The sequence below is a fragment of the Bubalus kerabau genome, unplaced genomic scaffold (assembly GCF_029407905.1).
Source record: "Bubalus kerabau isolate K-KA32 ecotype Philippines breed swamp buffalo unplaced genomic scaffold, PCC_UOA_SB_1v2 scaffold_76, whole genome shotgun sequence".
NCBI lineage: Eukaryota > Metazoa > Chordata > Mammalia > Artiodactyla > Bovidae > Bubalus > Bubalus kerabau.
In genome coordinates, this window is record NW_026577930.1 from 1,143,119 (window position 1) to 1,166,314 (window position 23,196).

The 23,196-nt window shown below is 42.5% G+C and overlaps 3 long non-coding RNA genes across 3 annotated transcripts in view; all 3 read left to right on the forward strand.

Annotated features, from left to right (window-relative positions):
• Positions 1-14,722, forward strand: part of LOC129641136 (uncharacterized) — a 75,713-nt gene extending 60,991 nt beyond the window's left edge. The window contains exons 3-10 of the long non-coding RNA XR_008709101.1: positions 483-807; positions 1,128-2,690; positions 3,623-3,703; positions 4,336-4,980; positions 7,099-7,278; positions 9,981-10,138; positions 13,171-13,379; positions 14,107-14,722. This is a non-coding gene — a long non-coding RNA (uncharacterized LOC129641136). The remainder of the gene's footprint in view (positions 1-482; positions 808-1,127; positions 2,691-3,622; positions 3,704-4,335; positions 4,981-7,098; positions 7,279-9,980; positions 10,139-13,170; positions 13,380-14,106) is intronic.
• Positions 14,723-14,735: 13 nt separating this feature from the next.
• Positions 14,736-15,925, forward strand: LOC129641138 (uncharacterized). The gene is made up of 2 exons (XR_008709103.1): positions 14,736-14,801; positions 15,223-15,925. It is a non-coding gene; the product is annotated as an uncharacterized LOC129641138 (long non-coding RNA).
• A 1,803-nt stretch (positions 15,926-17,728) lies between these two features.
• LOC129641137 (uncharacterized) overlaps positions 17,729-23,196 on the forward strand; it is a 30,800-nt gene continuing 25,332 nt past the window's right edge. The window contains exon 1 of the long non-coding RNA XR_008709102.1: positions 17,729-18,752. This is a non-coding gene — a long non-coding RNA (uncharacterized LOC129641137). The remainder of the gene's footprint in view (positions 18,753-23,196) is intronic.

Below are 23,196 nucleotides of genomic sequence, written 5' to 3' on the forward strand. Positions count from 1 at the left end.
ACCAAGAGTCTGCTGTCTAGTTACCCCAGTCGGACCCATCTCACCCATTTTCAAACACTGAAATGAAATGACTTCCAGTTGCATTCTAGATGTGAGCAATAGTATTTCAGCATCAATTTCCTTCTTACGTACATGTGGATGACAAGGTGTGTCATGTCCATAGTAATCTGAATCATTTGTGGATAGCCCGCCTAACCAACAGCATGGGTGAGATGGGAAGGCTCCGGAAATCGTTCCTCCATCATCCAATCCACTGGGCGTTGAGACAGGCCGAGGACACAGTCAGGTTATTTTTCCCTGATGTCGATTTCTGAGAATCTGGGAAGTCAAGGTTTCCTCATGCCCTCTGCTCAAGATGGTGGGACGATGTTCTTGAGCCGGATCTGCTGCTTTCCCACACGTCATCCCCAGTGGTTTAGAAACCCCCTTGGTCTCCCTGTATCATATTGCCTTGTATGAATCGATTCTCCTGGATTTAACAGGTGTGTTCCTGTGCTATTTGCAAGATGTCCCAAGGTTTCCTGTTTCCTGATAGTATTATAGACAAGGCGTGAAGGCAGTCCTTTCCTCAAACCTTGGCTCTCAGGGTAAGCCCAGGTGTGCTTGTGGCAGTATAGCTTGGGTGCCCCGGGACCTCGTAAGAGTTTCTGAGGAGGAAGTCTACGTATCATGGGTGAGAATGTGCACGACTACGACGTGGCCACCTCTTGCCGAGGAAGAGACCACACGCATTGAAAACACCTCCTCGGCTTAAAGTCAAGGTCTACATTTGCCGGAGGAAGACGTTGCTGTTTTTCTGATCAGAAGGTAATGAAAAAGTTTATTGAAAGAAGCAAAAGTGGTCAGCTTTTACTGTGCCTTTACAGATACGTGTGTGTGCGCGTGTGTGTATGTGAGTGGAGGCGGGGGCGGGGGGGACCCTCTGGGAATTCGTAACATGAAGGATTTCTGTTAATGTGACTCCTTTTTGGAGAGGATATGTTCGAGAGTATCAACAATGTTTCCTCACCCTCCGTTGAATGTTGCACACTGAGTCTGACATTTGTTTAAAGAAGTCATGAAGAAAACTACCTGTTATTTTCAAGAAGTTATAGTATGGCTGTTGTTGTTTCGTCATATGATTTCAGTTTCGATGCCTGAGGACAGTACGGAAATCACACCCATCGAGCAATAGAGAAGAAGCAGGGATGCCTGGCGTGCTGCAGTCCAGGGGTTTCTCACAGAGTCGGACACGACTGAGTGACTGAATGGCAGAAGACGTATAGAAGCTGATGATCAGATGGAAGTGATTGTCTCAAGACCCCAGATAAAGACTTTGAAGGCTTTGCATTGCACTCGGACATGCTGGAGCCCAAGCATGGCTGGGAGTCCCGATGCAGAGAGAGTTTGCCACTGTTGGGCATCCTGGCCTATGCCCGTCTGGGCAGCTCTACATCTTCTCTGTGGCCAGCCTGAGCCAGGGCAGTATGCAGCCACTACTGCTCCATGGCAGGTGGAGGTATACTTCTGTGCCTCTTGGGAAAATGATAACTGCACCGAGCGTGCCAGCCATGAAGAATGAGGTGAGAGCAGTTGCCGAAGGGGCGATACACCCCTCAATATTTGCAGGGTTTGGAACACTAAAAGCAAGAGCTCCGCTGCCTCATCACAGAGGTGGACCCCAGACTCCATCCTGTTCTAAAGCCAGGTGCTCCTTTCTGTTGCCTAGGACCAGCCTGTGAAGGGTTCTTAGGTTTTGGATATGGCTTGTAGCGGACAGCCGTGTTCTTTGGCCGCCTGGGAGGGAGAGACTGCCTGTATTTTCCCAGGTTGCGAGTCTAGCGCAAGAGGCTTCTGAAAGTTTGCCCGAAAGAGGCCAGCTCAGCCATCCTCTCGCTGCAGACACACTTGAGTGGCCTTGGGAACTTTGGAGGCTGCAAAACTCCCCCAGGTCATTCGCTGGTCCCAGGATCCCTGGTTCACCTGTGGGCTCTATTCGCCCTAAGAATAATCCTTCCTTCAGAGTTTCTCTCTGAGAAACTGTGACTTGCAGAATTCAGGGACAGAGGATCCTGGTGCACCAGAGCCGTAGGTTATTGCCAGGAGTCAGAGACGACTTGGCAACTAGGCAAGCAGTGCCCACCCTTGCTTGCTTTGGAAACCTAGCTCAGTGATTAGAGCCCCTGAAATTCCCAGGCAATGTGGGCAATCTTCTTCCAAGTAGACATAGGGAGTGTCCTTTCAACCTGTGCGGACAAGTTGCTCTTCGAGAAAGAACACTAGTCTGAAGGCTTCTTTAGAATGGTGGCCTCATCCGTGGCCCTGGCGAGTTAGCTTTTTTCAGTTGCTCAGTCATGTCCGACTCTCTGCATACCGGCTCCTGTGTCCATGGAATTTTCCTGGCAGGAATCCCGGAGTGGGTTTCCATTTCCTTCTCCAGGGGATCTTTCCCAACCCAGGGATGGAACCTGTGTCTCCTGCATTGCTGGAGGATTCTTTACCGTCTGAGTCGCAAGAGTCCTTTGGGAAGGTTTTCTCTGAGAACAAGCAGAGGTGGAAGCCCTGGAGGCAGCTGAAGGAGGCCCCAGGCTTGGCAGAGTCTGCCCGCCCAGACGAGGCTCACCGAGTTCTTTGAAGGTGTGCTGTTGGTTGCCTGAGCGTCTGAGAAGACACACCACTGTGAATGACCCTCTGGATTTCCTCACACCCTAGTAAGTGTTCTCTGTCATGGCGTGTGACTGTTTTTGATCCAAGAGTGAGCATACTGTCTTTCTGGACACGGATTTTTCGCACTCTGCTGTCCTCTTGAGTCGTAGAGGCCATGTGTCCCAAGTAGGGCTTGGTTTTGTGTATTCCCTCTGGCAGAGGTGATGCTAGAGCTGTTCCTTGGAGGACAAGGGGCAGAAGCAGGGAGGCAGGCTGGAATTCCGCCACCAAAAGGGGCCCCTATTGGAGCATGTCCGCCTTGGCTCATTTTCAGTCAGCTTATTGGGCTGGTCTTGTCTTTTCACAGTATCCCCATAGACCAGTGGTATCTTGTACATGTTCAATGTAGACAGTGCTTAACTGATTTCACCTCTGTAAATGTGGATTTGCCAAAGACCCGTTGGGAAACTAGAGAGTCAGAAACCGTAAGCCTGCTGTGTAGTTACCAGAGTCACACCCACCTCACCCATTTTCAAACAATGAACAGAAATGAATTCCAGTTGCATTATAGAAGTGTAGCATCAATTTCATTCATACGTATGTATCAACGACAAGCTGTGTCACGTCCATAGCCATGTGATTACTTTCGTGGATGTCCCACCTTACAAAACAGCATGGGTGAAATGGAGAGTCTCCCAAAATCATTCCCCCATCATGTAAGCCAACGTCCCTTGAGAAGGACCAAGGACACTGTCTGGTTGCATTTATGTGAGGTCAGTCTCTGAGAATCTCGGAAGCCATGCTTTTGCTCATGCCTTCTGCTAAAGATGGGCTGACGATGTTTGAGTCATGATCCCCTGATTTTCGACATGTCATCTCCAACGTTTAAGAAACCCTGTGGTCACACTGTATCACCTTCAAATGAACCACTTCTCCAGGACTAACAGGCATGTCCCCTTGGTATTTGTAACATGTGTCTCAGTTTATTTTCTGATAGTATTTCAGACAAGGCATCGAGGCAATATTTCCTCAAACCCTGGCACTCAGAAGAAGGCCTGGTGTGCTTGTGAGAAAGCAGGTAGGTGCCCCAGGCTCCCCTCAGAGTTTCTGAGGAAGTGGTCTGCATGGTGTGTGTGAGAATGTGCACAACTACGAGGTGCCCAACTCTTGCTAAGTTGGAGACCACGTACTTTGTGAACAACTGCTCTGCTCTAGGAGTCAGAGTCTGCATTTCCAGTGAAAAGGTTGCTTGTTTTGTAAATGGAGGGAAGAAAGCAATTTTGTTACGTGAAAGTAAAAAACAAAATACCATAAGATGTTTCGCTTACTGTGGCCTTGCAAATAAGCCTGTGTCTTATGCCATGGTCCACAAGGTATCCTGAGACGTTTGTTTCTCATTGTATTTCCGTTGGCTGCCTAAGCAACATGTCAAAGCATGTGCAGTCCTACAGGACAAAAGTTGAGGACTGGACAGAAGTCAGTTGTCTGAGGCCCTTGGTGCAAGGTGGGAGAGCTCCAGTGGCCACCTGGAAATGCAGGAGCCAAGACCTGGGCTGGAGGCCACGATGGGGAGCAGGTTTGCAACTGCTGGAGGTCCTGGCCTGTGCCCCTCTAGGCCTCTCATCATCTTCTCCATACCCAACATGGGCCACAGTAGTATGCAGCAAGAGCTGCTCCATGGCGTTTCTGATGTGTATCCTTACCCTACAGGGGAAGATGGTGAGTGCACCGTGCGTGGCCACAGGAAAAAAATGTATGGCGAGTGAATGTGGGTGAGATGCACCCTAAATATCTGCATGGCATTGAGCACTGAAAGCAGTCGCTCTACTGGCTCATCACAGAGTCTGACCCCAGACTCCTAAGTACCCCCCATTGGAAAACGACCGGCCCCTCTGTCTTACCAAGGACGTGATTGAAACGGTCCTTCGATTTGGGGAATGGCTTCCTCAAGGCAGCTGTATTACCAGCCTCTCGGGAGGGGGAAGAGAGTCTGCTTTTCCTTTGTGTCAAGTCAAGAGCAGGAAACTTGGCTCAGCGGGGCCCTCACTGCAGACCCAGGGGTTTGCCTTTAGCCTTTGCAGACAGGACGCTCTACAGAAGTGTTCAGTAGTCCAAAGACTGCTTTCTGGAAGGTTGGCCTCATCGGTGGCATGAGCAATAGTCCTTCATGAGTGTTTCCTCTGAGAACAAGCAATAGGTGGCAACCCCGGAGGCAGCTGAAGGAGGCCCCGGGCTTGGCCATGTCTGCCCACCCAGGCGAGGCTCACCAAGTGCTTTGAAGAAGTGCTGTCAGCTGGTCGGGGGTCTGAGAAGACACACCACTGTGAAAGACCCTCTGGATTTCTGCACACCCCAGTAAGTGTTCCCTGGCATGGAGTGTGGCTGCTTTTGTCCCAAGAGTGTACTTTGTGATTGGGGACATGGGATTGTGGGACCCAGCTGTCCTCTGTGAGTCCGAAAGTCCGTGTGTCCCAGGTGGGGCTTGCTTGTGCGTGTTCCCTCGGGCAGAGGTGATGCTAGTGCTGCTCCTTGGAGGAGCACGTGGCGGGAAGCAGGGAGGTGGGCTGGAAAGCCGCCACCAGAAGGGGCATCTATGAGGAACACGTCTGCTTGGGCATGTGGTCGGTCAGCTTACTGGGCTGCCCTTGACTTTTCACAGTATCCTTGTACACCACAGCGGTATCTTGTGCACATTCAGTGTCGACAATGCTTAACCGAAAGCTTCTTTGGGAAACTACAGAGTCAGGAACCATGAGTCTGCTGTCTAGTTACCCCAGTCGGACCCATCTCATCCATTTTCAAACACTGAATGGATAGTATTAAAGTTGAATTCGTGAAGAATAGTATTTTAGCATCAATGTAGTTCATATGTACATAGTGACTACAATGTGTGTCAAGTCCGTAGCTATCTGATTACTTTGTTGACAGCCCAGCCTGCCTTACCATACAGTTTCCGTGAGATGGGAAGGCTCCCAAAATTGTTCCCCCATCATGCAGGTCAGTGTCCAGTGAGAAAGACCTAGGATGCAGTCAGGTTATGTTTCTGTGAATTTTATTTCTGAGAGTCTCAAAAGCAATGTTTCACTCCTGCCTTCTGCTAAAGATAGATGAATAATGTTTTTGAGTCACAATCCCCTGATTTACCACAGATCACCCCCCAAAATTAAGAATCCCCTTTGTTCTGGCTATTTCACCTTGAAATGAATCCGTTCTCCTGCAGTAACCGACATGTTAGCATTTTGTTTATAAATTGTCCCAAGATTTCTTATTTTCTGATAGTATTACAGACAGGGTGTCAATGCAATAATTTCCTCAAACCTTGGCACTCAGGGGAAGCCCTGATGTGCTTGTGGCAATGCAGCATGTGTGCCCCACGCCCCCCGTAGAGTTTGTGAGGAGGTAATCTGTGTCATATGGGTGAGAATGTGCATGACTATGCAGTGCCCAGCTCTTGCTCAGGAGAAGAGCATGCACTTTGAGAACAGCTGCTCTGCTGTAGTAGTCAAGGTCTCCATTTCTAGCAAAAGTGTTGCTTTTCTTGTAAATGGAGAAGATAAAGCAATTTTTTATGTAAAATAAAAAATAAAATATGATAGGATGTTTAGCTTACTGTGTCCTTGCAAATTAGCCTGTGTCTGATGCTGTGGTCCACAAGTTATCCTCAGACTTTTGTTTCTCATTGTATTTCAATCTGGCTGCAAGAGGAATGTGTTAAAGCATGCCCTGTCCTACAGGACAGAAGTTGAGAACTGGACAGAAATCAATTGGCTCAGGCTTCTGGTGAAAAGATGGGAGGTTCCTCTGTGTACATGAAAAATGCAGGAGCCAAATCTTGGGCTTAATTTCACGATAGGGAGTAGTTTTCCACCTGTTGGAAGTCCTGGCTTGTGGCCATCGGGGCCGGTCATTGTGTTCGTGGCCAACATGGGCTGTGGTAGTATGCAGGCAGAGCCGCTCCTTGGCATTTCTGGTGTGTCTCCTTGCCTCTTGTGGAAGATGGTGAATACACCGAGTGTGCCCACAGGAAAAAAAATATGGTGAGTGAAGGTGCTGTGTGTGAGACATACCACAAATACCTGCGTGGCTTTGAGCACTGACAGCAACAATTCTGCTGGCTCATATCAGGCCTGACCCCAGACTCCATCTTGTTCTAAAGCCAGGTGCTCCTTTCTCTTTCTGAGGCCTGCCTGCAAAGGGTTCTTAGAGTTTGACAATGGCTTGTTCAAGGCTGCCATGTTTTCTGGCCACATGGGCTGGGGAGATAGTCTGCTTTTTCCTTGTTTCAAGCCCAGTGCCGGAAGCTTCAGGTAGTTTGCCCCAAAAAGGCCAGTTGAGCAGTTGCCTCACTGCAGATATGGTGAGTGACCTTGGGCACTTGGAGACCAAGAACCTCCCCCAGGACGTTCACTCGTCCAGGATCCCTGCTCCCCTGTGAACTCTACCTTCCCCCGGGCAGTAACCCTTTCTTCAAAGTTTCTCTCGGAGAATAATCAAGAGTTGACAAAGTCAGAGAGCCTGCAATGATGTTGCTTCTTGGCTGTTTCTGCCTGCGCACTGGAGCTTCCTAGTGTTCTGGAAAGAAGTGGTGCCGCCCGCTCTAAAGAACATAGCCTGCTACAGCCAGAGGAGAGCCGGTGGATTCCAGAGAAAACAGTGAGTCTCTCTCATGTGGAATCTGGTTGCTCGTCCTCTGGTGACATGCTTCATCCTGTGAAAAGAGCATTGCTGTGCCCTCTTGTTCTCACACATTAAATGTGTTAGTAGTTGCATCCTTTGTGCAGGTAATTTTAAAGGGGTGGCTTGAGTGACAGATTTCAATAATCTGTGATGCCACATTTTAGTCTACCATTTTTATGGATTATACATGTGCATAAAGGAAGAGAGATAAATCAAAACACTGATGTATTAAGACATGGGCCATTGCTTAATTTCAGAAATGTCAGATTAGTGGAAATGTTGCTATATATATATATATCATCTTTACATTTTTTAACCTTATTTATATAATTTATTTTTTATTCCAACTCTGAAAAATGGAATTTTAGTTTAATTTTTAAAGACGTAAATTTTTATTTAAATGTATATCCACCTAAAGTTAAATTTGCAGTTTGATAAAGAAAATCTCATAGTATCACAAACTTTACAGTATTCTGTCATAGAGAAAATATTAAAGTTTTAGGATTTTTTTAAGAAGAGGTGATTTACCTGCTTTTATTAAATAGGTCATGAAAGGTATATTCCAAAATTTTCAAAAGATAAATATATTTGTCTTTTTCAGATGTCTGCCTCAGTTGTAGGTTTAGTGCCTATATAGTGTATTTGTTTAAATTGCAAATGAGATTATGATAGTATAACAGGATGTCAGTTAAATAAAAAATACTACAATTTGGATGATAGGCTTACAAAACTGTCAGAAATAGATTTTTTTTATTGTTAAAATTGACTCATCCATATGTAAAATGCTCAAATATTTGTCATGGTGAAATGCATTTTTAAAAATATGTTTAATATTTATAAAATGGTTTTCTTTCCCAGACTGTCATATTGGATATTAACAAAGTATTATGCCCATTTAGGTATGTCTTTTATATGGGGAATTACTCTGTAAAAAATTGATAGTTTGTCATATTGGCCACTTAGTGAATTACTCATTTGAAAAATTAAATTGAAGAACCTTTCCTTCAAGTAAGTTGAGCTAAAGATGGACTCTGCTGCTGCTAAGTTGCTTCAGTCGCGACCCCATAGATGGCAGCCCACCAGGCTCCCCCATCCCTGGGATTCTCCAGGCAATAACACTGGAGTGGGTTGCCATTTCCTTCTCCAATTCATGAAAGTGAAAAGTGAAAGTGAAGTCGCTCAGTTGTGTCCAACTCTTAGCGACCCCATGGACTGCAGCCTACCAGGCTCCTCCGTCCATGGGATTTTCCAGGCAAGAGTACTGGAGTGGGGTGCCATTGCCTTCTCCAGATGGACTCCAGTGGACATCATTAGCTTTGCTTGTGCAGAAAATTACCAGTGTGTTGAAAAATCATGTTGCAGGTTTACTTTGGGCAAGTGTACTTCATAAAATCCCCATTTATGAGATTTAAGAAGAACCAGTGTCATCAGTGGTGCTGTGGAAACCAAAGTGATCCAACTGGGCCCAGTTCCACTGTCTGCTGGATTGATGTTAGATACCCTGATACTTGACTTAGCATGCATGCACGTTCTCTGATACTACATAAACATCTGTTTGTCAAAATTTGGCATCATAGCTTAATGTACATTGTAGAATTATGTCATCTGAATCTGCTACTCTCCTTCTTTCTGGAGTGTTGACTCCTAAGTCCTGTCGGATCTGTGGGAATTCCAGTGCTCTCCTTCAAGATGAAGTCCTGTTGAATCAGAAGCATGGAATCCAGTCTCCTTCAGCATACCTTTCTTCAGAATTTAGGCAACAGCCAGAAGGATGTCAGTGAGGATAACTTCACTTCAAACTGGTTGCTGCTGCTGCTGCTAAGTCGCTGCATTCATGTCTGACTCTGCGACCCCATAGACAGCAGCCCACCAGGCTCCCCCGTCCCTGGAATTCTCCAGGCGGGAACACTGGAGTGGGTTTCCATTTCCTTCTCCAATGCATGAAAGTAAAAAGTGAAAGTGAAGTCGTTCAGTCGTGTCCGACTCTTAACGACCCCATGGACTGCAGCCCACCAGGCTCCTCCATCCATGGGATTTTCCAGGCAAGAGTACTGGAGTGGGGTGCCATTGCCTTCTCTGTTCAAACTGGTTATTCTCATATAATTAGAGTTGGGGATCATTTAACACTGTTCAGTGGTAAAAAAGCCACCTGCAATGCAGGAGAAATGGGTCCAGTCCCTGGCCTGGGAAGATCCCCTGGAGATGGAAATGGCAACCCACTCCAGTATTCTTGCCTGGAGAATCCCCATGGATGGAGGAGCCTGGTGGGCTAGAGTCCATGGGATCCCAAAGAGTCAGACATGACTTGGTGACTAAAGGACAACAACTAGACCTTGTTTTCTTTGGAATCCTAAGTCTATAATTACAGCCACTAAAATCCCCCTGCAGTGCAGTAGTCTCAGGTCCAATCCCTGGGTGGAGAACATCTCCTGGGCAAGGAAATGGAAACCCTCTTTCATATTCTTGCCTGGGAAATCCCATGGAAAGAGGATCCTGGTGAAATGCAGTCCATGAGGTCACAAGGAGTCGGACATGACTTAGTGACTAATCAACAACAGCATATCATTTCCTCATCATACTGTCTGGGATCCACTAGACTACCCTCAGGTTCCATGTTTCTTTAGAAGGACCCAAAACTCATAAAAAGCTGTTAAAGCCTTGCTTCTGTTTCATGGCAGCACAAGAAGACTCATTAAAAGGAGCAACATGAAATAGGGTGGAAGGAGGAATCTAGGAGCAACTGGGTGCAACTGTGCCATCGTCCTGTTCACTGGCATCCCATTCACTGAACTGAACTCTGTCAACACTGACCTTTTTACTGGGTGTTGCCAACCAGGTAAGATCTCCCTAATTTTGGTCCATTAATCTGGAGAGTCCCTATGACTGATTTTATTAGCCCCTCCTTCTCCAGCACCAGTGTGATGAAGATCAAACTGATACAGGTGAAAGTCTCAGGTCTAAACCAACAGACACGCCCCCACAGTTACAATGATAATATCAACTATGTGGTGTGGCCCAAACCTTCAAGTTTTCAAAGATTCCTATCCTCGTGGACTTCTAAGGGCTCAGTGGAGCAGATCCATCCTCATTACTGGAGACCTCTGCCAGATACAGGTTTTCAGCCACTCAGGCCCACCAATATAGAATTTTTACAGCAGAGTTTATAAATTCATATTCTTATATATGGTACTTTTTATCATATGTAATTTATATTTTGAAATAAATGGTTGTATAACTATTGATAGGTTCTTTTTTTAATTCTAAGAATATTTTAATATTATAATGATACGAAAACATAGCAACAGAATACAAATAGAATTTAATATCTTATAATAATTTCCTTTGTCCTGGAGTAACATTCATTCTAACAATGTACTTTTCATATTCATTTGTTTTTTTCTCTTTTTTAATACTTCAATTAAAAATATTTATTTTATTTTTTATTTATTTTAATTGGAGGCTAATTACTTTACAATATTGTAGTGGTTTTGCCATACATTGACATGATTCAGCCATGGGTGTACATGTGTTCCCCGTCCTGAGCCCCACTCCCACCTCCCACCCCATCCCATCCCTCTGGGTCATCCCAGTGTACCAGCTCTGAGCACCATGTCTCATGCATTGAACCTGGACTGGTGATCTGTTTCACATATGATAATGTACATGCTTCAGTGATATTCTCTCAAATCACGCCCCCCCCCCCGACAGCACAGAGTCCAAAAGACTGTTCTATACATCTGTGTCTCTTTTGCTGTCTCGAATATAGGGTTATTGTTACCATCTTTCTAAATTCCATATATATGCATTAGTATACTGTATTGGTGTTTTTCTTTCTGGCTTACTTCACTCTGTATAATAGGCTCCAGTTTCATCTACCTCATTAGAACTGATTCAAATGTATTCTTTTTAATGGCTGAGTAATATTCCATTGTGTATATGTACCACAGCTTTCTTATCCATTCATCTGCTGATGGACATCTAGGTTGCTTCCATGTCCTGACTATTATAAACAGTGCTGCGATGAACATTGGGGTACACGTGTCTCTTTCCCTTCTGGTTTCCTCAGTGTGTATGCCCAGCAGTGGGATTGCTGGATCATAAGGCAGTTCTATTTCCAGTTTTTTAAGGAATCTCCACACTGTTCTCCATAGTGGCTGTAGTAGTTTGCATTCCCACCAACAATGTAAGAGGGTTCCCTTTTCTCAACACCCTCTCCAGCATTTATTACTTGTAGACTTTTGGATAGCAGCCATTCTGACTGGTGTGAGATGGTAACCTCATTGTGGTTTTGATTTGCATTTCTCTGATAATGAGTGATGTTGAGCATCTTTTCATGTGTTTTTTAGCCATCTGTATGTCTTCTTTTACCATTGTAGCAATTCTTTGTATTCTAATGTTTCAGTCATTTTGCAGTGCCTACTGATATATAGTCATGATTATCAACATACCCACAAAATAATTTTGAGTATTTTCTAGTGTTTATATGCCTCAGTACCTATTTTTGTCTACTTCAGTTTATTTCAACTTTTAAGAATACTATTAAATATTTAGCGATAATTTTTATATTGGTAACATATATGAGAATATACTCGAGACTTCAGCAGGTATAACAAATTTATTAACCTGACAGAAAATGGAATAAGTGTTTGTATGAATTACAAAATTATTGTGAGAAGAATATATGATAAGTGGAAAAAACTATGACAAGTCCTTATGCATTTCTATATTAATAATTCAGAAAACAAATATTTTTCTAGAAAAACTTTGGATTTTACTTTGCAAACGAGAAGAAAAGATGAATTCAACAGGATAATCTTTGAAAGAACAAACTGAACAAAGTAGAAAATACTAAGAAGACCTTTGTCAATAAAAATTCCTCCCAAACATTTATTTAGTTTCATATTTGTTGTTTGCTATTAACACTACCCTGTCCCCAAATTTTCGATTCTACTTTTAGGAACCACTCACCATTAATTTCATTCTAAGTTATTTTAGTGGAGTTCACCCTTCCCCACACACTAAGGGTAAGAATGCAAAGGCTCCATTGATCAATCCTTTATCCCCCTTCCCAAAATATTTGAAGTAGAGGTGAGCACATAGCCCATCTGGAATCAGTGTGAGGAGGTTTTTTTCTTGAGATTTCTGAAGAGATGAGGTCCTCTTCTGCTCCCTTTGCTAAAGTCAGGCCACATCGACTAGAATGGAGTTTCTCATACTTGCTCTGTATTAGAATTGTCAAGGTAGCTTTGAAAATTTTTGTTTCCCAGTTCCTCCCTCATTTCAAAGTGATCACAGTCACTGGTTGTAAAACCAGTGCTTCAGGTTTTTTCAAAGAATCACCTGGGGATTCCACTTATTAGAAAATTTAGAAAACCAGTGATCCAGGGAAGAGTGTTCTCAAACTTGGGCAGACATTCTTTGGCTTGGTTGGCCCAATCTCACCCTGTGAATTTATTTAGGTAGGCTTTCTCTAGGTTAGATTGAGAATTTGCATCTCTACCTACCATTTAGCTGAGGCTGATCAAGGACCACAGCTTGAGAATAACTACTCTATGGCAAGATTTGGGTATGCCGTTGAGAAGGGTGCTCTACTTTTGAAAAGAGAGAAGTATGAAAAAATATGTTTTTAGGCTAGAATTTTCAGGCTACTGATCCCTACTGGATTGTCTGATTGGGTGGAACACCTGAGAATCTGCTTTCTAAGAAGATTCCAGGCCATGGTACTGATGATTTCAGGAATCACCTCTTGAGAACTACTGCTCTTATGCAACATCTTGAGGCTGAAATTTGTTTAGTATAACTAATAAGAACTACTATGTTATATGCCAAGAGTTATACTAAGGCTTTGTGTATGGTATCTCATTTCAGTTCACTTGCATGGAGAGCATTGAAGTATCTCGTCATCAAAAATATAGTGGCGATCAGAATTAAACTACCTTCTGAAGCCTCCAGGCCAAGAGGCGGCAGAACTCAGATTGGAACCTAGAAAAGCAGGACCCCAAATCTGTGCTCTTAAGCACAAGGAGGATGAGGTTTCACACCAGATGAAGGTGCCTACCCCGTGTCCTTCTTGGCAGGTAAACTCTTTCTTGATGGTAAGTTGCAGGCCACAGCAGTGTGTAGCCACTACTGCTTTGTGGTTTCCCTAGGCCCACTTCCTCACCTCTTATTAGAGAGGATGTATCTACCCATATTGCCTATAGGTAAAGGTGGTATGAGTGAAGATACTGGCGGCTAAACATACCCCTGAAATCCTGCATTGAACTAGATAATGAAAGCAGCAGTTTTTCTTCCGTGAGAATTTGTTGGAGATGCTAAAGTCTGAATCCATACCTCCAAAATACCCCTATATTTAAAGTTAGTGGCAGGTGATCTTGCAAAAGAACTGGGCCAAAACTGGTTCTGCAGGCATTAACCTGTCACTCAACTAAGCAGTATAAAAGAGTTGAGGTGAAAGACGGTGCAAAGACTTGCCACCCTGACAAGGCATTTTCTCCACACACATTAGAGGAGAAAGATAGCTTTCCCAATGTTTCAGGCCAAGTGCAGGGGACCTCAGAAATTTTGCCCCCATCCAGGCCAGCTCAGCAGTAAACTCATTACAGACACAGTGAGTGGTCTTCAAACCTCTAAAAGAAAAGAGGCTCCCCGAGAAAGTCTGCTCATCCCAAAATAGCCATTTGGTTGCTTGGTTCAAGATATGACCAGAGATGATCTATTGTTAAAAGTATTCTCTGAAAATAACAAGGCAAAAGAAAGCTGAAGTAACTAACAGTTGTGGCTCTTTCTGCATGCACATTTTAGGCTCCCAGAATGACAGGACAAAGCGATACTGGCTGCTCTGGAGGCTCTGAAACTTCAGTGGTGAACAGAGGATCCTCTGGTGTCAAAAAGCACAGCAAGTGTTATCCCACATGCAGTCATTGGGGCTCTCAAGTGTTAAGCATGCAATATAATCACCGGGGACGTTGTTCAAACTTAGCTGCTGGACACCTCCTCTGTCGCCAGAGTTTCTGACTTAGTCCATGTGGAGTGGCGTCTTGGATTTTGTATTTCTAACAAGTAGCATAGGTGATGTTGGTGCTGTGGTTTGGGGAACCACTGTTTAACATCTAGGGCTACTATTCGAAGGAAGGTATTCTGAGAATTAAGCCAACATGGATAAATTGGGACCCTAGATATTCTTGATGATGTGGTCTGAGTGCCTACTGTCAAGAATGCCAGAATAGCAGGAATCTCACCATTTTTCTTTTAATTTAAATGAAATAAAATAATTCCATTTCAATGAAAGCATCCAAAGCAAAGTAGAATTTTAAATGATAACCAGTTTAAATGTGTATATTCATTTAGCTTAATTAAATTTGTCATTTAGTTAATAAAATTGATCCTGTAACCAAAAGAATACCCCACAAATCTGTAATTACAGAGTCCCTTAGGAACTGCTGTAATTTTGTTTCATGAAAAAAAAAATGTTGGAAATACGGCAGACTACTGCAAGAGTAAGTTTCAAAATTTTGCAGAAGAGAAATGACTTTGCCTATTCAAAATGATTCTTACTGAATCATATAATTAATTCCTCAAAGCCAATATTTATCAGTGATACATACATTAATTTGCAAGGAAGAGTTCAAGTAAATTGATTTAATTAAAGTACTATATTTGAAGGCTAAAATATTTAACGATTTTTAAAATATGAACTAGCATTTTATTTTATTTTATTTTAATTTTATTTAGGAGTAAAAAGGCTGACTCCATCCCTCACAAAAGAATGAAGACTTGTTCTCCCTAGATTCATAACTTCAACAAGTTGCTCTTAATGAATACATTTTTTTTTTCAATTCCTATATTCCCATTTTAGTGTTTTGACATTTCTTTCACTTATTTTTGCCTTTAATTAAAGTTATGGTTCTCTTTCCTCAGATAATAACCCCTGGGTGAGTGAGACTGTTGGTGTTCCATTGCTCAATCATGTCTGACTCTGTGACCCCATGGACTGCAGCACGCCAGGCTTCCTTGTCCTTCACTATCTCCTGGAGTTTGCTCAAAAGCATGTCCATCGAGTCGGTGATGCCATCAAACCATCTCATCCTCCGATGTCTCCTCCTCCTGCCCTCAGTCTTTCCCAGCATCAGAGTTCTTTCCAATGAGCTGGCTCTTCACGTCAGGTGACCAGAGCATTGGAGCTCCAGCTTCAGCATCAGTCCTTCCAGTGAATATTCAGGGTTGATTTCCTTGAGGATTGACTGGTATGATATCCTTGCTGTCCAAGGGACTCTCAAAAGTCATTTTCTTGCACCACAGTTTGAAAGCATCAGTTCTTTGGCTCAGCCTTTTTTATGGTCCAACTCTCACATCTACACACGACTACTGGAAAAACCATAGCTTTGACTATATAGACCATTGTCAGCAAAGTGATATCTCTGCTTTTTAGTATGCTGTCTAGGTTTGTCATAGCTTTTCTTCCAAGGAGCAAGCATCTTTTAATTTCATGTCTGCAGTCACCATCTGCAGTGATTTTGGAGTCTAGGAAAGGGTGGGTGGGACTAGTGGGATGTAATCTCTTCCTTTAGAGTTCCACACTTAATAGATGGTTATTGCATGTTTACTGAATAAAAATCACAGTGACATTTTTTGACCATTTGTATTACATCACAAGTAAAGATTTATGTTTCAGTCACCATGGACATGGTTTTTGTGAAATGGTCTAACATGATTTTTACCATGTCTAAAACAGACAAGTGATTAGTATCTAAATTATTTAAGAAAGAGCTACAAATATAAACATATAATCTCTAATAGATAAGTAAACAATTTACAAAACAGGAAATCCAAAATGCGAAAATAGCATTGGTAGAGTTGCTCAAAGTATACTATTCATTCCCAGAATGTTAATTGAAACAACAGTGAGTCAATCAGAATTTGTAATAATAACAAATTGGCAGCATTTAAACAGCTATAAAATGCCAGGTTTGAGTGAGGATGAGGATGTATTGTCCTATTAGTACACATTCTGTGGAGCAATCATGCAGTACATTATCAAGCTAAATGTATGTGACCTATGATCTAGCCATTCTACTATGCATGTTTCCCAGGGAAGTCCTCCTGTAGGTCCATGAGGAAAAAGGCAGGATGATGTAAATCACTTTATTAGACCTTGCCTGGACTGCTCTTCTGAAGATATCCCCATGGTTTATCCTGTCTTCTTTTAGGTTTTAAGTCAAATGAGATCTTCTCAGTGAGAGTTTGTTTGACCAGTTTATTAATTTGGGGATCTTTGTCTCATTCCTCAAAAATCCTTATCCATCTCCCTTGCCTTGTTTTACTCCATATATTTTCCAACACATGGAATATGCTTTGCTTATTTACTTTTTACATAGCCTTATTATAATCTAAGCAACATTTGTTGTTGCTAGATCTCCAGTGGTGCAAGGAGTGCCTGACACGTAATAGGTGCTCAATAATTTTTTGTTGACCAAATGAATTCAGTCCTAAGAATCTTAAGACTTCAAATACAGATGTGATGTTGCACCTTTCCCAAAAGATGCAGTTTCTCTGGGTCTTGAGGTAAACAGATCAAAGTATGAGCTTATCCTGACTTTATTTTCCCCTGTGCCCTATAACAGAGATAAAGGGAAATGGAAAGCTACTCCAGATTGGTTGTAAAGATTCAGAAGAAAAGTTTTTGTTCACATTCAGGTCTCATAGCCTATGAAATCTCTTTCAATTATTACCATTTAAGAGAGTACCTAAACTGAAGTGTTTTTAAAAAAGCACATTTTAGTTTTCGCTGGTTGCTTTTTTTTTGCCAGAGAAAGCCAACATCTGGCAAACAGGGTTCTGTAATTAACTACCATAGTGATTATTCTATCTGTAGTCCATACTCACGTGCCACTCTCTGAGGCACACTCACAAAGAGAAGTGGACAAGAAAAATTCCCTCAGTGGGCATAAGAGGGTGTGTACTAAAAATTCTCTCCACTTCCAACCATTACCATTCTTATTCATAAAGAAATGATACATGCTTGGAGCCAGTAACCACTATATGTTAATTCCTCTTTACTGTTTTTCTAAATAAAATATACTTTAAAAAATTACTGTTATCCCATTTTTTTCCCTGCAATAATATTTCAGGTGTGTTGAGGTGGTTAAATTGGTTATTTTTCACATAGGCTTTATCTCATTGCTAAACTGTATTTATAGAATGATCTAATTATTAGAGTCTAGTACAGCAACGACTCTTTTAAGAACTTTCTATTTCAATAGATCTCTAGACTTCTCTTGTAAAGAAAGGAGCAGTTTTGGTCACCTCTTATCACATTGGCATTAGGCAGGGTTACCTCAAAATAGGTTAAAGCTAACCTATTTAAAGCTATTAAAAGGTCTGATTGAATTTACTGAAGGGTTTATATAAGAGGTAAGGACAGGGTTAAGAGGACCAAACAGAAGTGCTGGAACCCTGAGAAAACCACAAGCCACAGTGGGAATCCTTTTACTTCCCCAAATACTGGGAGGCAGGGGGAGGAAAAGGTGATTCAGGAGCCTTTCATAGTGTCAGGAAGGAATATATGCAGGAAGATAGGGTTTTAGAGGAATAAAAGTAGCTAAAACCCAATAAAACTGCAATAGCATGTACTACCAAAACTGCCTGTAACTCACTGCAGACACACAAGCTCTCTTCCTAAACAAATAGAGGACAGAGTGAACTGCAGGTTCTGCCCCGGGAATTCCCTTCCCCATGGTTTAGCAAGGCTCTCCCTCAGTGAGGCTGTGATGTAGGAACCTTGTGCTTCTAGCTGCCTCCAGCATGCAGGCAAACTCATTCACGAGTCAGATCCATGCTTTATCTGACTCCTGTCTGCAGGAATGCCCCCCTGGAAGCCAGAGATGTGGGTTGGAGGGAGAGGTCGCTAAGCCAGAGTAGTGGGGACATTAAGAGCCCGTGCTCCTCTTAGTTACTTCTGCTATTGAAGCTGCTTGGATCCGGTATCCTGTTTCATTTTCCTTTAAAGAAATGGAATACTCATAAATTCAAATGTATGAGAATATGGGTCAGATAGCATGTAAATCTGCAATGGGAAGCTGAGCCCACCTGGGCACTTGATTGTCCATACTCGGATGTTCATTCTCGATTGAGGTCTAGAGCCAATTAAGGGTTGATGGTCAACTGCTGCTGGAGGAGGTCAAGAGGATGTGACCTCTGATTGACTCTCCAGGTGTAGCCTGGCAGTCGGAGGCTCCACCCCTTCTGGTGGTGGTGGTGGTGGGAGGTGTGTTCCGCATGCTGCTCCCAACAGCCGGAGCCATTGCAAGGCGCAGCCCTGAGAGAGTCGGCTATGTTGAGACCATCTGGATTTGCGGCTGAACCCCGTTGATGCGGCCACAGAAGCTTCTAGGATGCTGGAGGGCCGGCATGGAGATCTCATTATGCGGCACCCAAGACAAGCCTCGGGGGTAAGTTCCTTTGCTACTTTGACCTGCCACCTACCAATCTGGAGTGGCCGTCTCTTTCTTCAGTCTCCCTGGCCTCCTGGTACGGGACTGTGTTGCAAACCAACAAACATGGACAAGTTTTTGGCAGAATATAGCATAGCCCTCCTCCAACAGACGGGGTGTCTGACTTTTGTTGTGGTTTGCCTACATGCCACAGACACTTGGAAGCATCCTGAGGTCATGTGCCAAGGCGTTCTGAATGCCAGCCTGAGCTGACTGTGAACTCTCTCTTATTTTTAGCCTTACTCAAAACCAGCTAGCTTCTGAGTTACCTAAATTCTTCAGAAAAGCAGTCATAAATGTGGAATGTATGACTGCAGAGTTCTAAGAACTACACTGCTTGCTTCATTGTGGAAAAGTTGAGTTGCTGGAACTTGTTTCTCACTTTAGAGGGACTATCCCCATGTGCCATAGATTAATGGATGCCTAGTAACTTCAGTGATGTGGCCGATAGGCCTATATTTTGGCATCTAGGGAGCTGGCTACCTCTTTGTGAAAAGATTCAGTTAGCAAGATCAGTGTAATGGGCCAGAGGGATGCGAGTAAAACCCCAGCAGCAGAGCATTGTATTTTAAACAAGGCAGCGATGCTGTCCTTAGAGAAAACAAGGAACTCAGACTGCTGCCCTTGGCAGGGGAAAGCAAACTTCTGATTTGCTGTACTGATACGTATCGAGAAGAGTGTTTGTTGGGTTAGCTCTGTATTAGGTGTCAGTGTTGAGATGCCCCAGCACTGTGAAACAGGCCAGTTAAATGAGATTCCTGATGCTGCACCTTTTAAGTTTTTGCAGGGGGCACCAGTCTCTAAGGGGCTTCCCAGATGGCTCAGTGGTAAAGAATCCACCTGCAATGCAGCAGACACAGGAGATGCAGTTTCAGTCCCTAGGTGGGGATGATCCCCTGGAGTAGGAAATGGCAACCCACTTCAGTATACTTGCCTGGAGGATCCCATGGACAAAGGAGCCTGGTGGGCTACCATCCATAGGGTCGCAAAAAGTTGGACATGCCTGAGCACATGACACACACAAGTGGCACTAATCTTTGAAATCCTCTGATGTGGTAACGTGTTGGCTGACTATTTTGGAAGACAGACACAGTTCCGCAGTCGTCAAATTGGCTCTTCTTTTCTTAATAGTTCTTACTCCACGCATCCAGGAAGCAATGTGAGATTTCTCCTAGATACTTCATAAATCTTTGCCAATATCTCTTCAGTAACTAAGGAAATAAGCACAGACTAAGTCTGTGGTCTGTCTGAACCCACTGTTAGGTGGATGTAGCCCGAGATTCATTCTGTATGTGATTTCCCTGAGTCTACACTTTGATCAGCGGATCAAGGTGGCATTACAACTCCCCAGGAATTAGCGACAGTTCATACCTAACATCTAATAGTTTGCCAAAGTTTAGAGTTTTATTTTCCCCAGCGCCCATACATCCAAGTAAATGGCTGTCATTCCCTCTAGGAAGAGGCTTGAAGGAGTCACTGCAGTCAATCCTGGCTGCATGGCACAGTCACCATTCAATATGACTTGGGCTCCCAATCAGTCAAGGCACTCTGGGTCTTTGAACTTGACTTGAATGTAGGATCTGGGTAAATTTACCCACTAGGGTGATGCATCAGGCTTCCACTTGCTCTACCAAGAATTTGAAATATTACTAGAAGGTTAGCCTAAAACAACGTTCCACTAACCATTCCACTGGAATTTAGGATCTGGTAGTGTTTTATCTTTGTTTAGGAAACCTGAAATTGTCCTTACTTCTTAAATCTACTGAATTACTAAATATCTTTCAGTTGTATGAAGTACTGCTTTACTTTTATGATTCAGTTCCATCATTTCAGTGGGAAGGAGGGAGAAGGACCACCATATGATAATTTTATTGATGACTATTTATTCATTTGCCAACAAATATTTATTGAATATCTACTACCTGCCAGACAGTGTTCTAGGTACTGGAAGTGAAGCAGTGAGTAAATCAGGAAAAATACTCCTGCCTTCATATACAGCTTGCATACTGGTGTGTGAAGACCAACAGTAACCAAGATAAATAGGTCAAAATATATTGTATGTTAGATGATAACAATACAAAGTAAAACAAACTACAGAAGGGGAATAGAAGTGGTGAGAGAGAAGAGTTTGTACACTTGAAATTTTGAATGGGTTGGCCAGATATGTCCTACCTGTGAAGGTGACATTTCATTGAAGACCTGAAGGAGGTATGAGAGTGGGCTCTGTAGGCATCTGGGGTCAGAATAGTAAGGACAGAAAAGAGCAAGTGTGCCTACACCTCAAGGAGGGAACATGCCAGGCACGTTTCAGAAACAGGGAAGACTAGTAAGTGATGCATAAATAATTGAAGAAATATCTATTTAAGTATTAGTAATGGTTAACATGAACACTAGTAGAATTCAAAACCATTTGTACTTTTTCATCATTAGGCAAGATGAAATCAAAATCAAACAAGTTTCTCATAACTGAAAGCAACAAGGGAACGTTGAATGATACAAAGGAATGCTTACAAAGTAGGCCAAACGTAACTGTACTTTGTGACCCCTGATCTGTAACACGATATGACTGTGTGTGTGCTCAGTCGTGTCCGACCCTTTGCAACCTCATGGACTCTACGCTGCCAGGCTCCTCTGTCCGTGGCATTTTACAGGCAAGAATACTGGGGTGGGTTGCCATTTCCTAGTCCAGGGGATCTTTCCAACCCAGGGATCGAAACTGCATCTCCTGCATTGACAGGCAGCATCTTTACCACTAGTGCCACCTGGGAAGCCCTATAACACAATATATCATTTTGAAATAAAATGTAAAGCAGCAAGGAAAGTCACCAAAAGGAAGCCCTATAACACAATATATCATTTTGAAATAAAATGTAAAGCAGCAAGGAAAGTCACCAAAAGGTTTTCTCTGAGTTTTGGGCCTTGAGTTAGAAAGATCTTCCTCCTTTTCCTTTTCTGTACTGTCTAGTGTCTACAGTTTTGCTTTGCTTTCTCTAAAGGAACTAAATACAGGCCTACCTCATTTAATTGTGCTTTGCTTTGTTTTGCTTCACAGATACTGCCTTAAAAAAAAAGTTTAAGATATGAGGCAGCTCTGCATAGAGTGTCTTTTGGTACCGTTTTTCTAACAGCATTTGCTCCCTTCGTGTCTCTGTATCACATTTTAGTAATTCTTTTTTTTTTTCATTAGTATTATGTTTGTTATGGCGATCTGTGATCAGTGATTTGATGTTACTGTGACTTGGTTAAGGTTCAGATGACGGCCCACACTTTTTAGCAATAAAGCATTTCTTAAGGTGTGCACATTTTTAAAGACATATTGCTACTGCACATTTAGTACAATACAGTATAGTGTAAGCATAATAACTTTTATATGTGTTGGGAAACCAAAACATTCATGTAACTTTATTGCAACACTCGATTTACTGTAGTGGTTTGGAACCACAGTATTTCCAGGATCTGCCTCTATAACAGTTAAGGGCTAAGGATTTGAATCAGACCTGAGTTGAAATGCTGGAGCTACTTGATCTACTGTTACCTTGGCTAACTGTTCATATCATAAATGGAGATAAGGATAACGACTTTATAGGATTGTTTTAATACTAAAGGTGGTACTGTTTTTAAAGGTGTTAATATAGTGCCTGATTGTCACAAATACTCAATGGTAACATCATTATCAATCAAAAGTATGGCTCTTGAAATCAAATACTTTTTAAAAAGTTATTGGTTTAACTCAAACAATAACTCAGACATGTTAAATGACACCTCTCATCACTCAACTTAAAACAGAGATCTCAGAGTAATTTCTACTCAAAACTCCCTTCATGGATATCACTTTTTTGTTGTTATCTTTTTTTTTTTTTGCCTCTGTGGTGAGAACACTGAGGATCTATTAATACTTTCTTTGCAAATTTTGAGTATATGATACAGTATGATTAACTCTAGTCACCATGTTGGGCATTCAATCCCCAGGACTTACACATCTTACAGGTAACTGAAAGTTTGTTCTCTTTGACCAGTTTCTTTAACAGTTCAAACAAAATCCACCTTCTGGTTGTTAAGTGTATAGATAAGAAAAGATGTTTATTATATTTACAAAAAATAGATTGTTTTTCTTACTTTAGGAGTGCTACATGACTTTTATAGACTCTTTGGAACAGGTGGGACATCTGAGGAAAAATATGTCAAAGATAACCACTATAATATGTATATGTTTCTGTCCAGTATTTTATAGTATGTATTTAAAATTTTTTTTCTTAATCTGAAAGATGTTTAAATTATGTAGTTTGATTAATGCAAAATAACACTTTTGAAATGTCTTAGTTTTTCATAACTTAAGCCAAATGTTCATGTTATTTTTTTAACTAAAAGAAGCATTTAAAACATTAAATAATAGATACTTAGA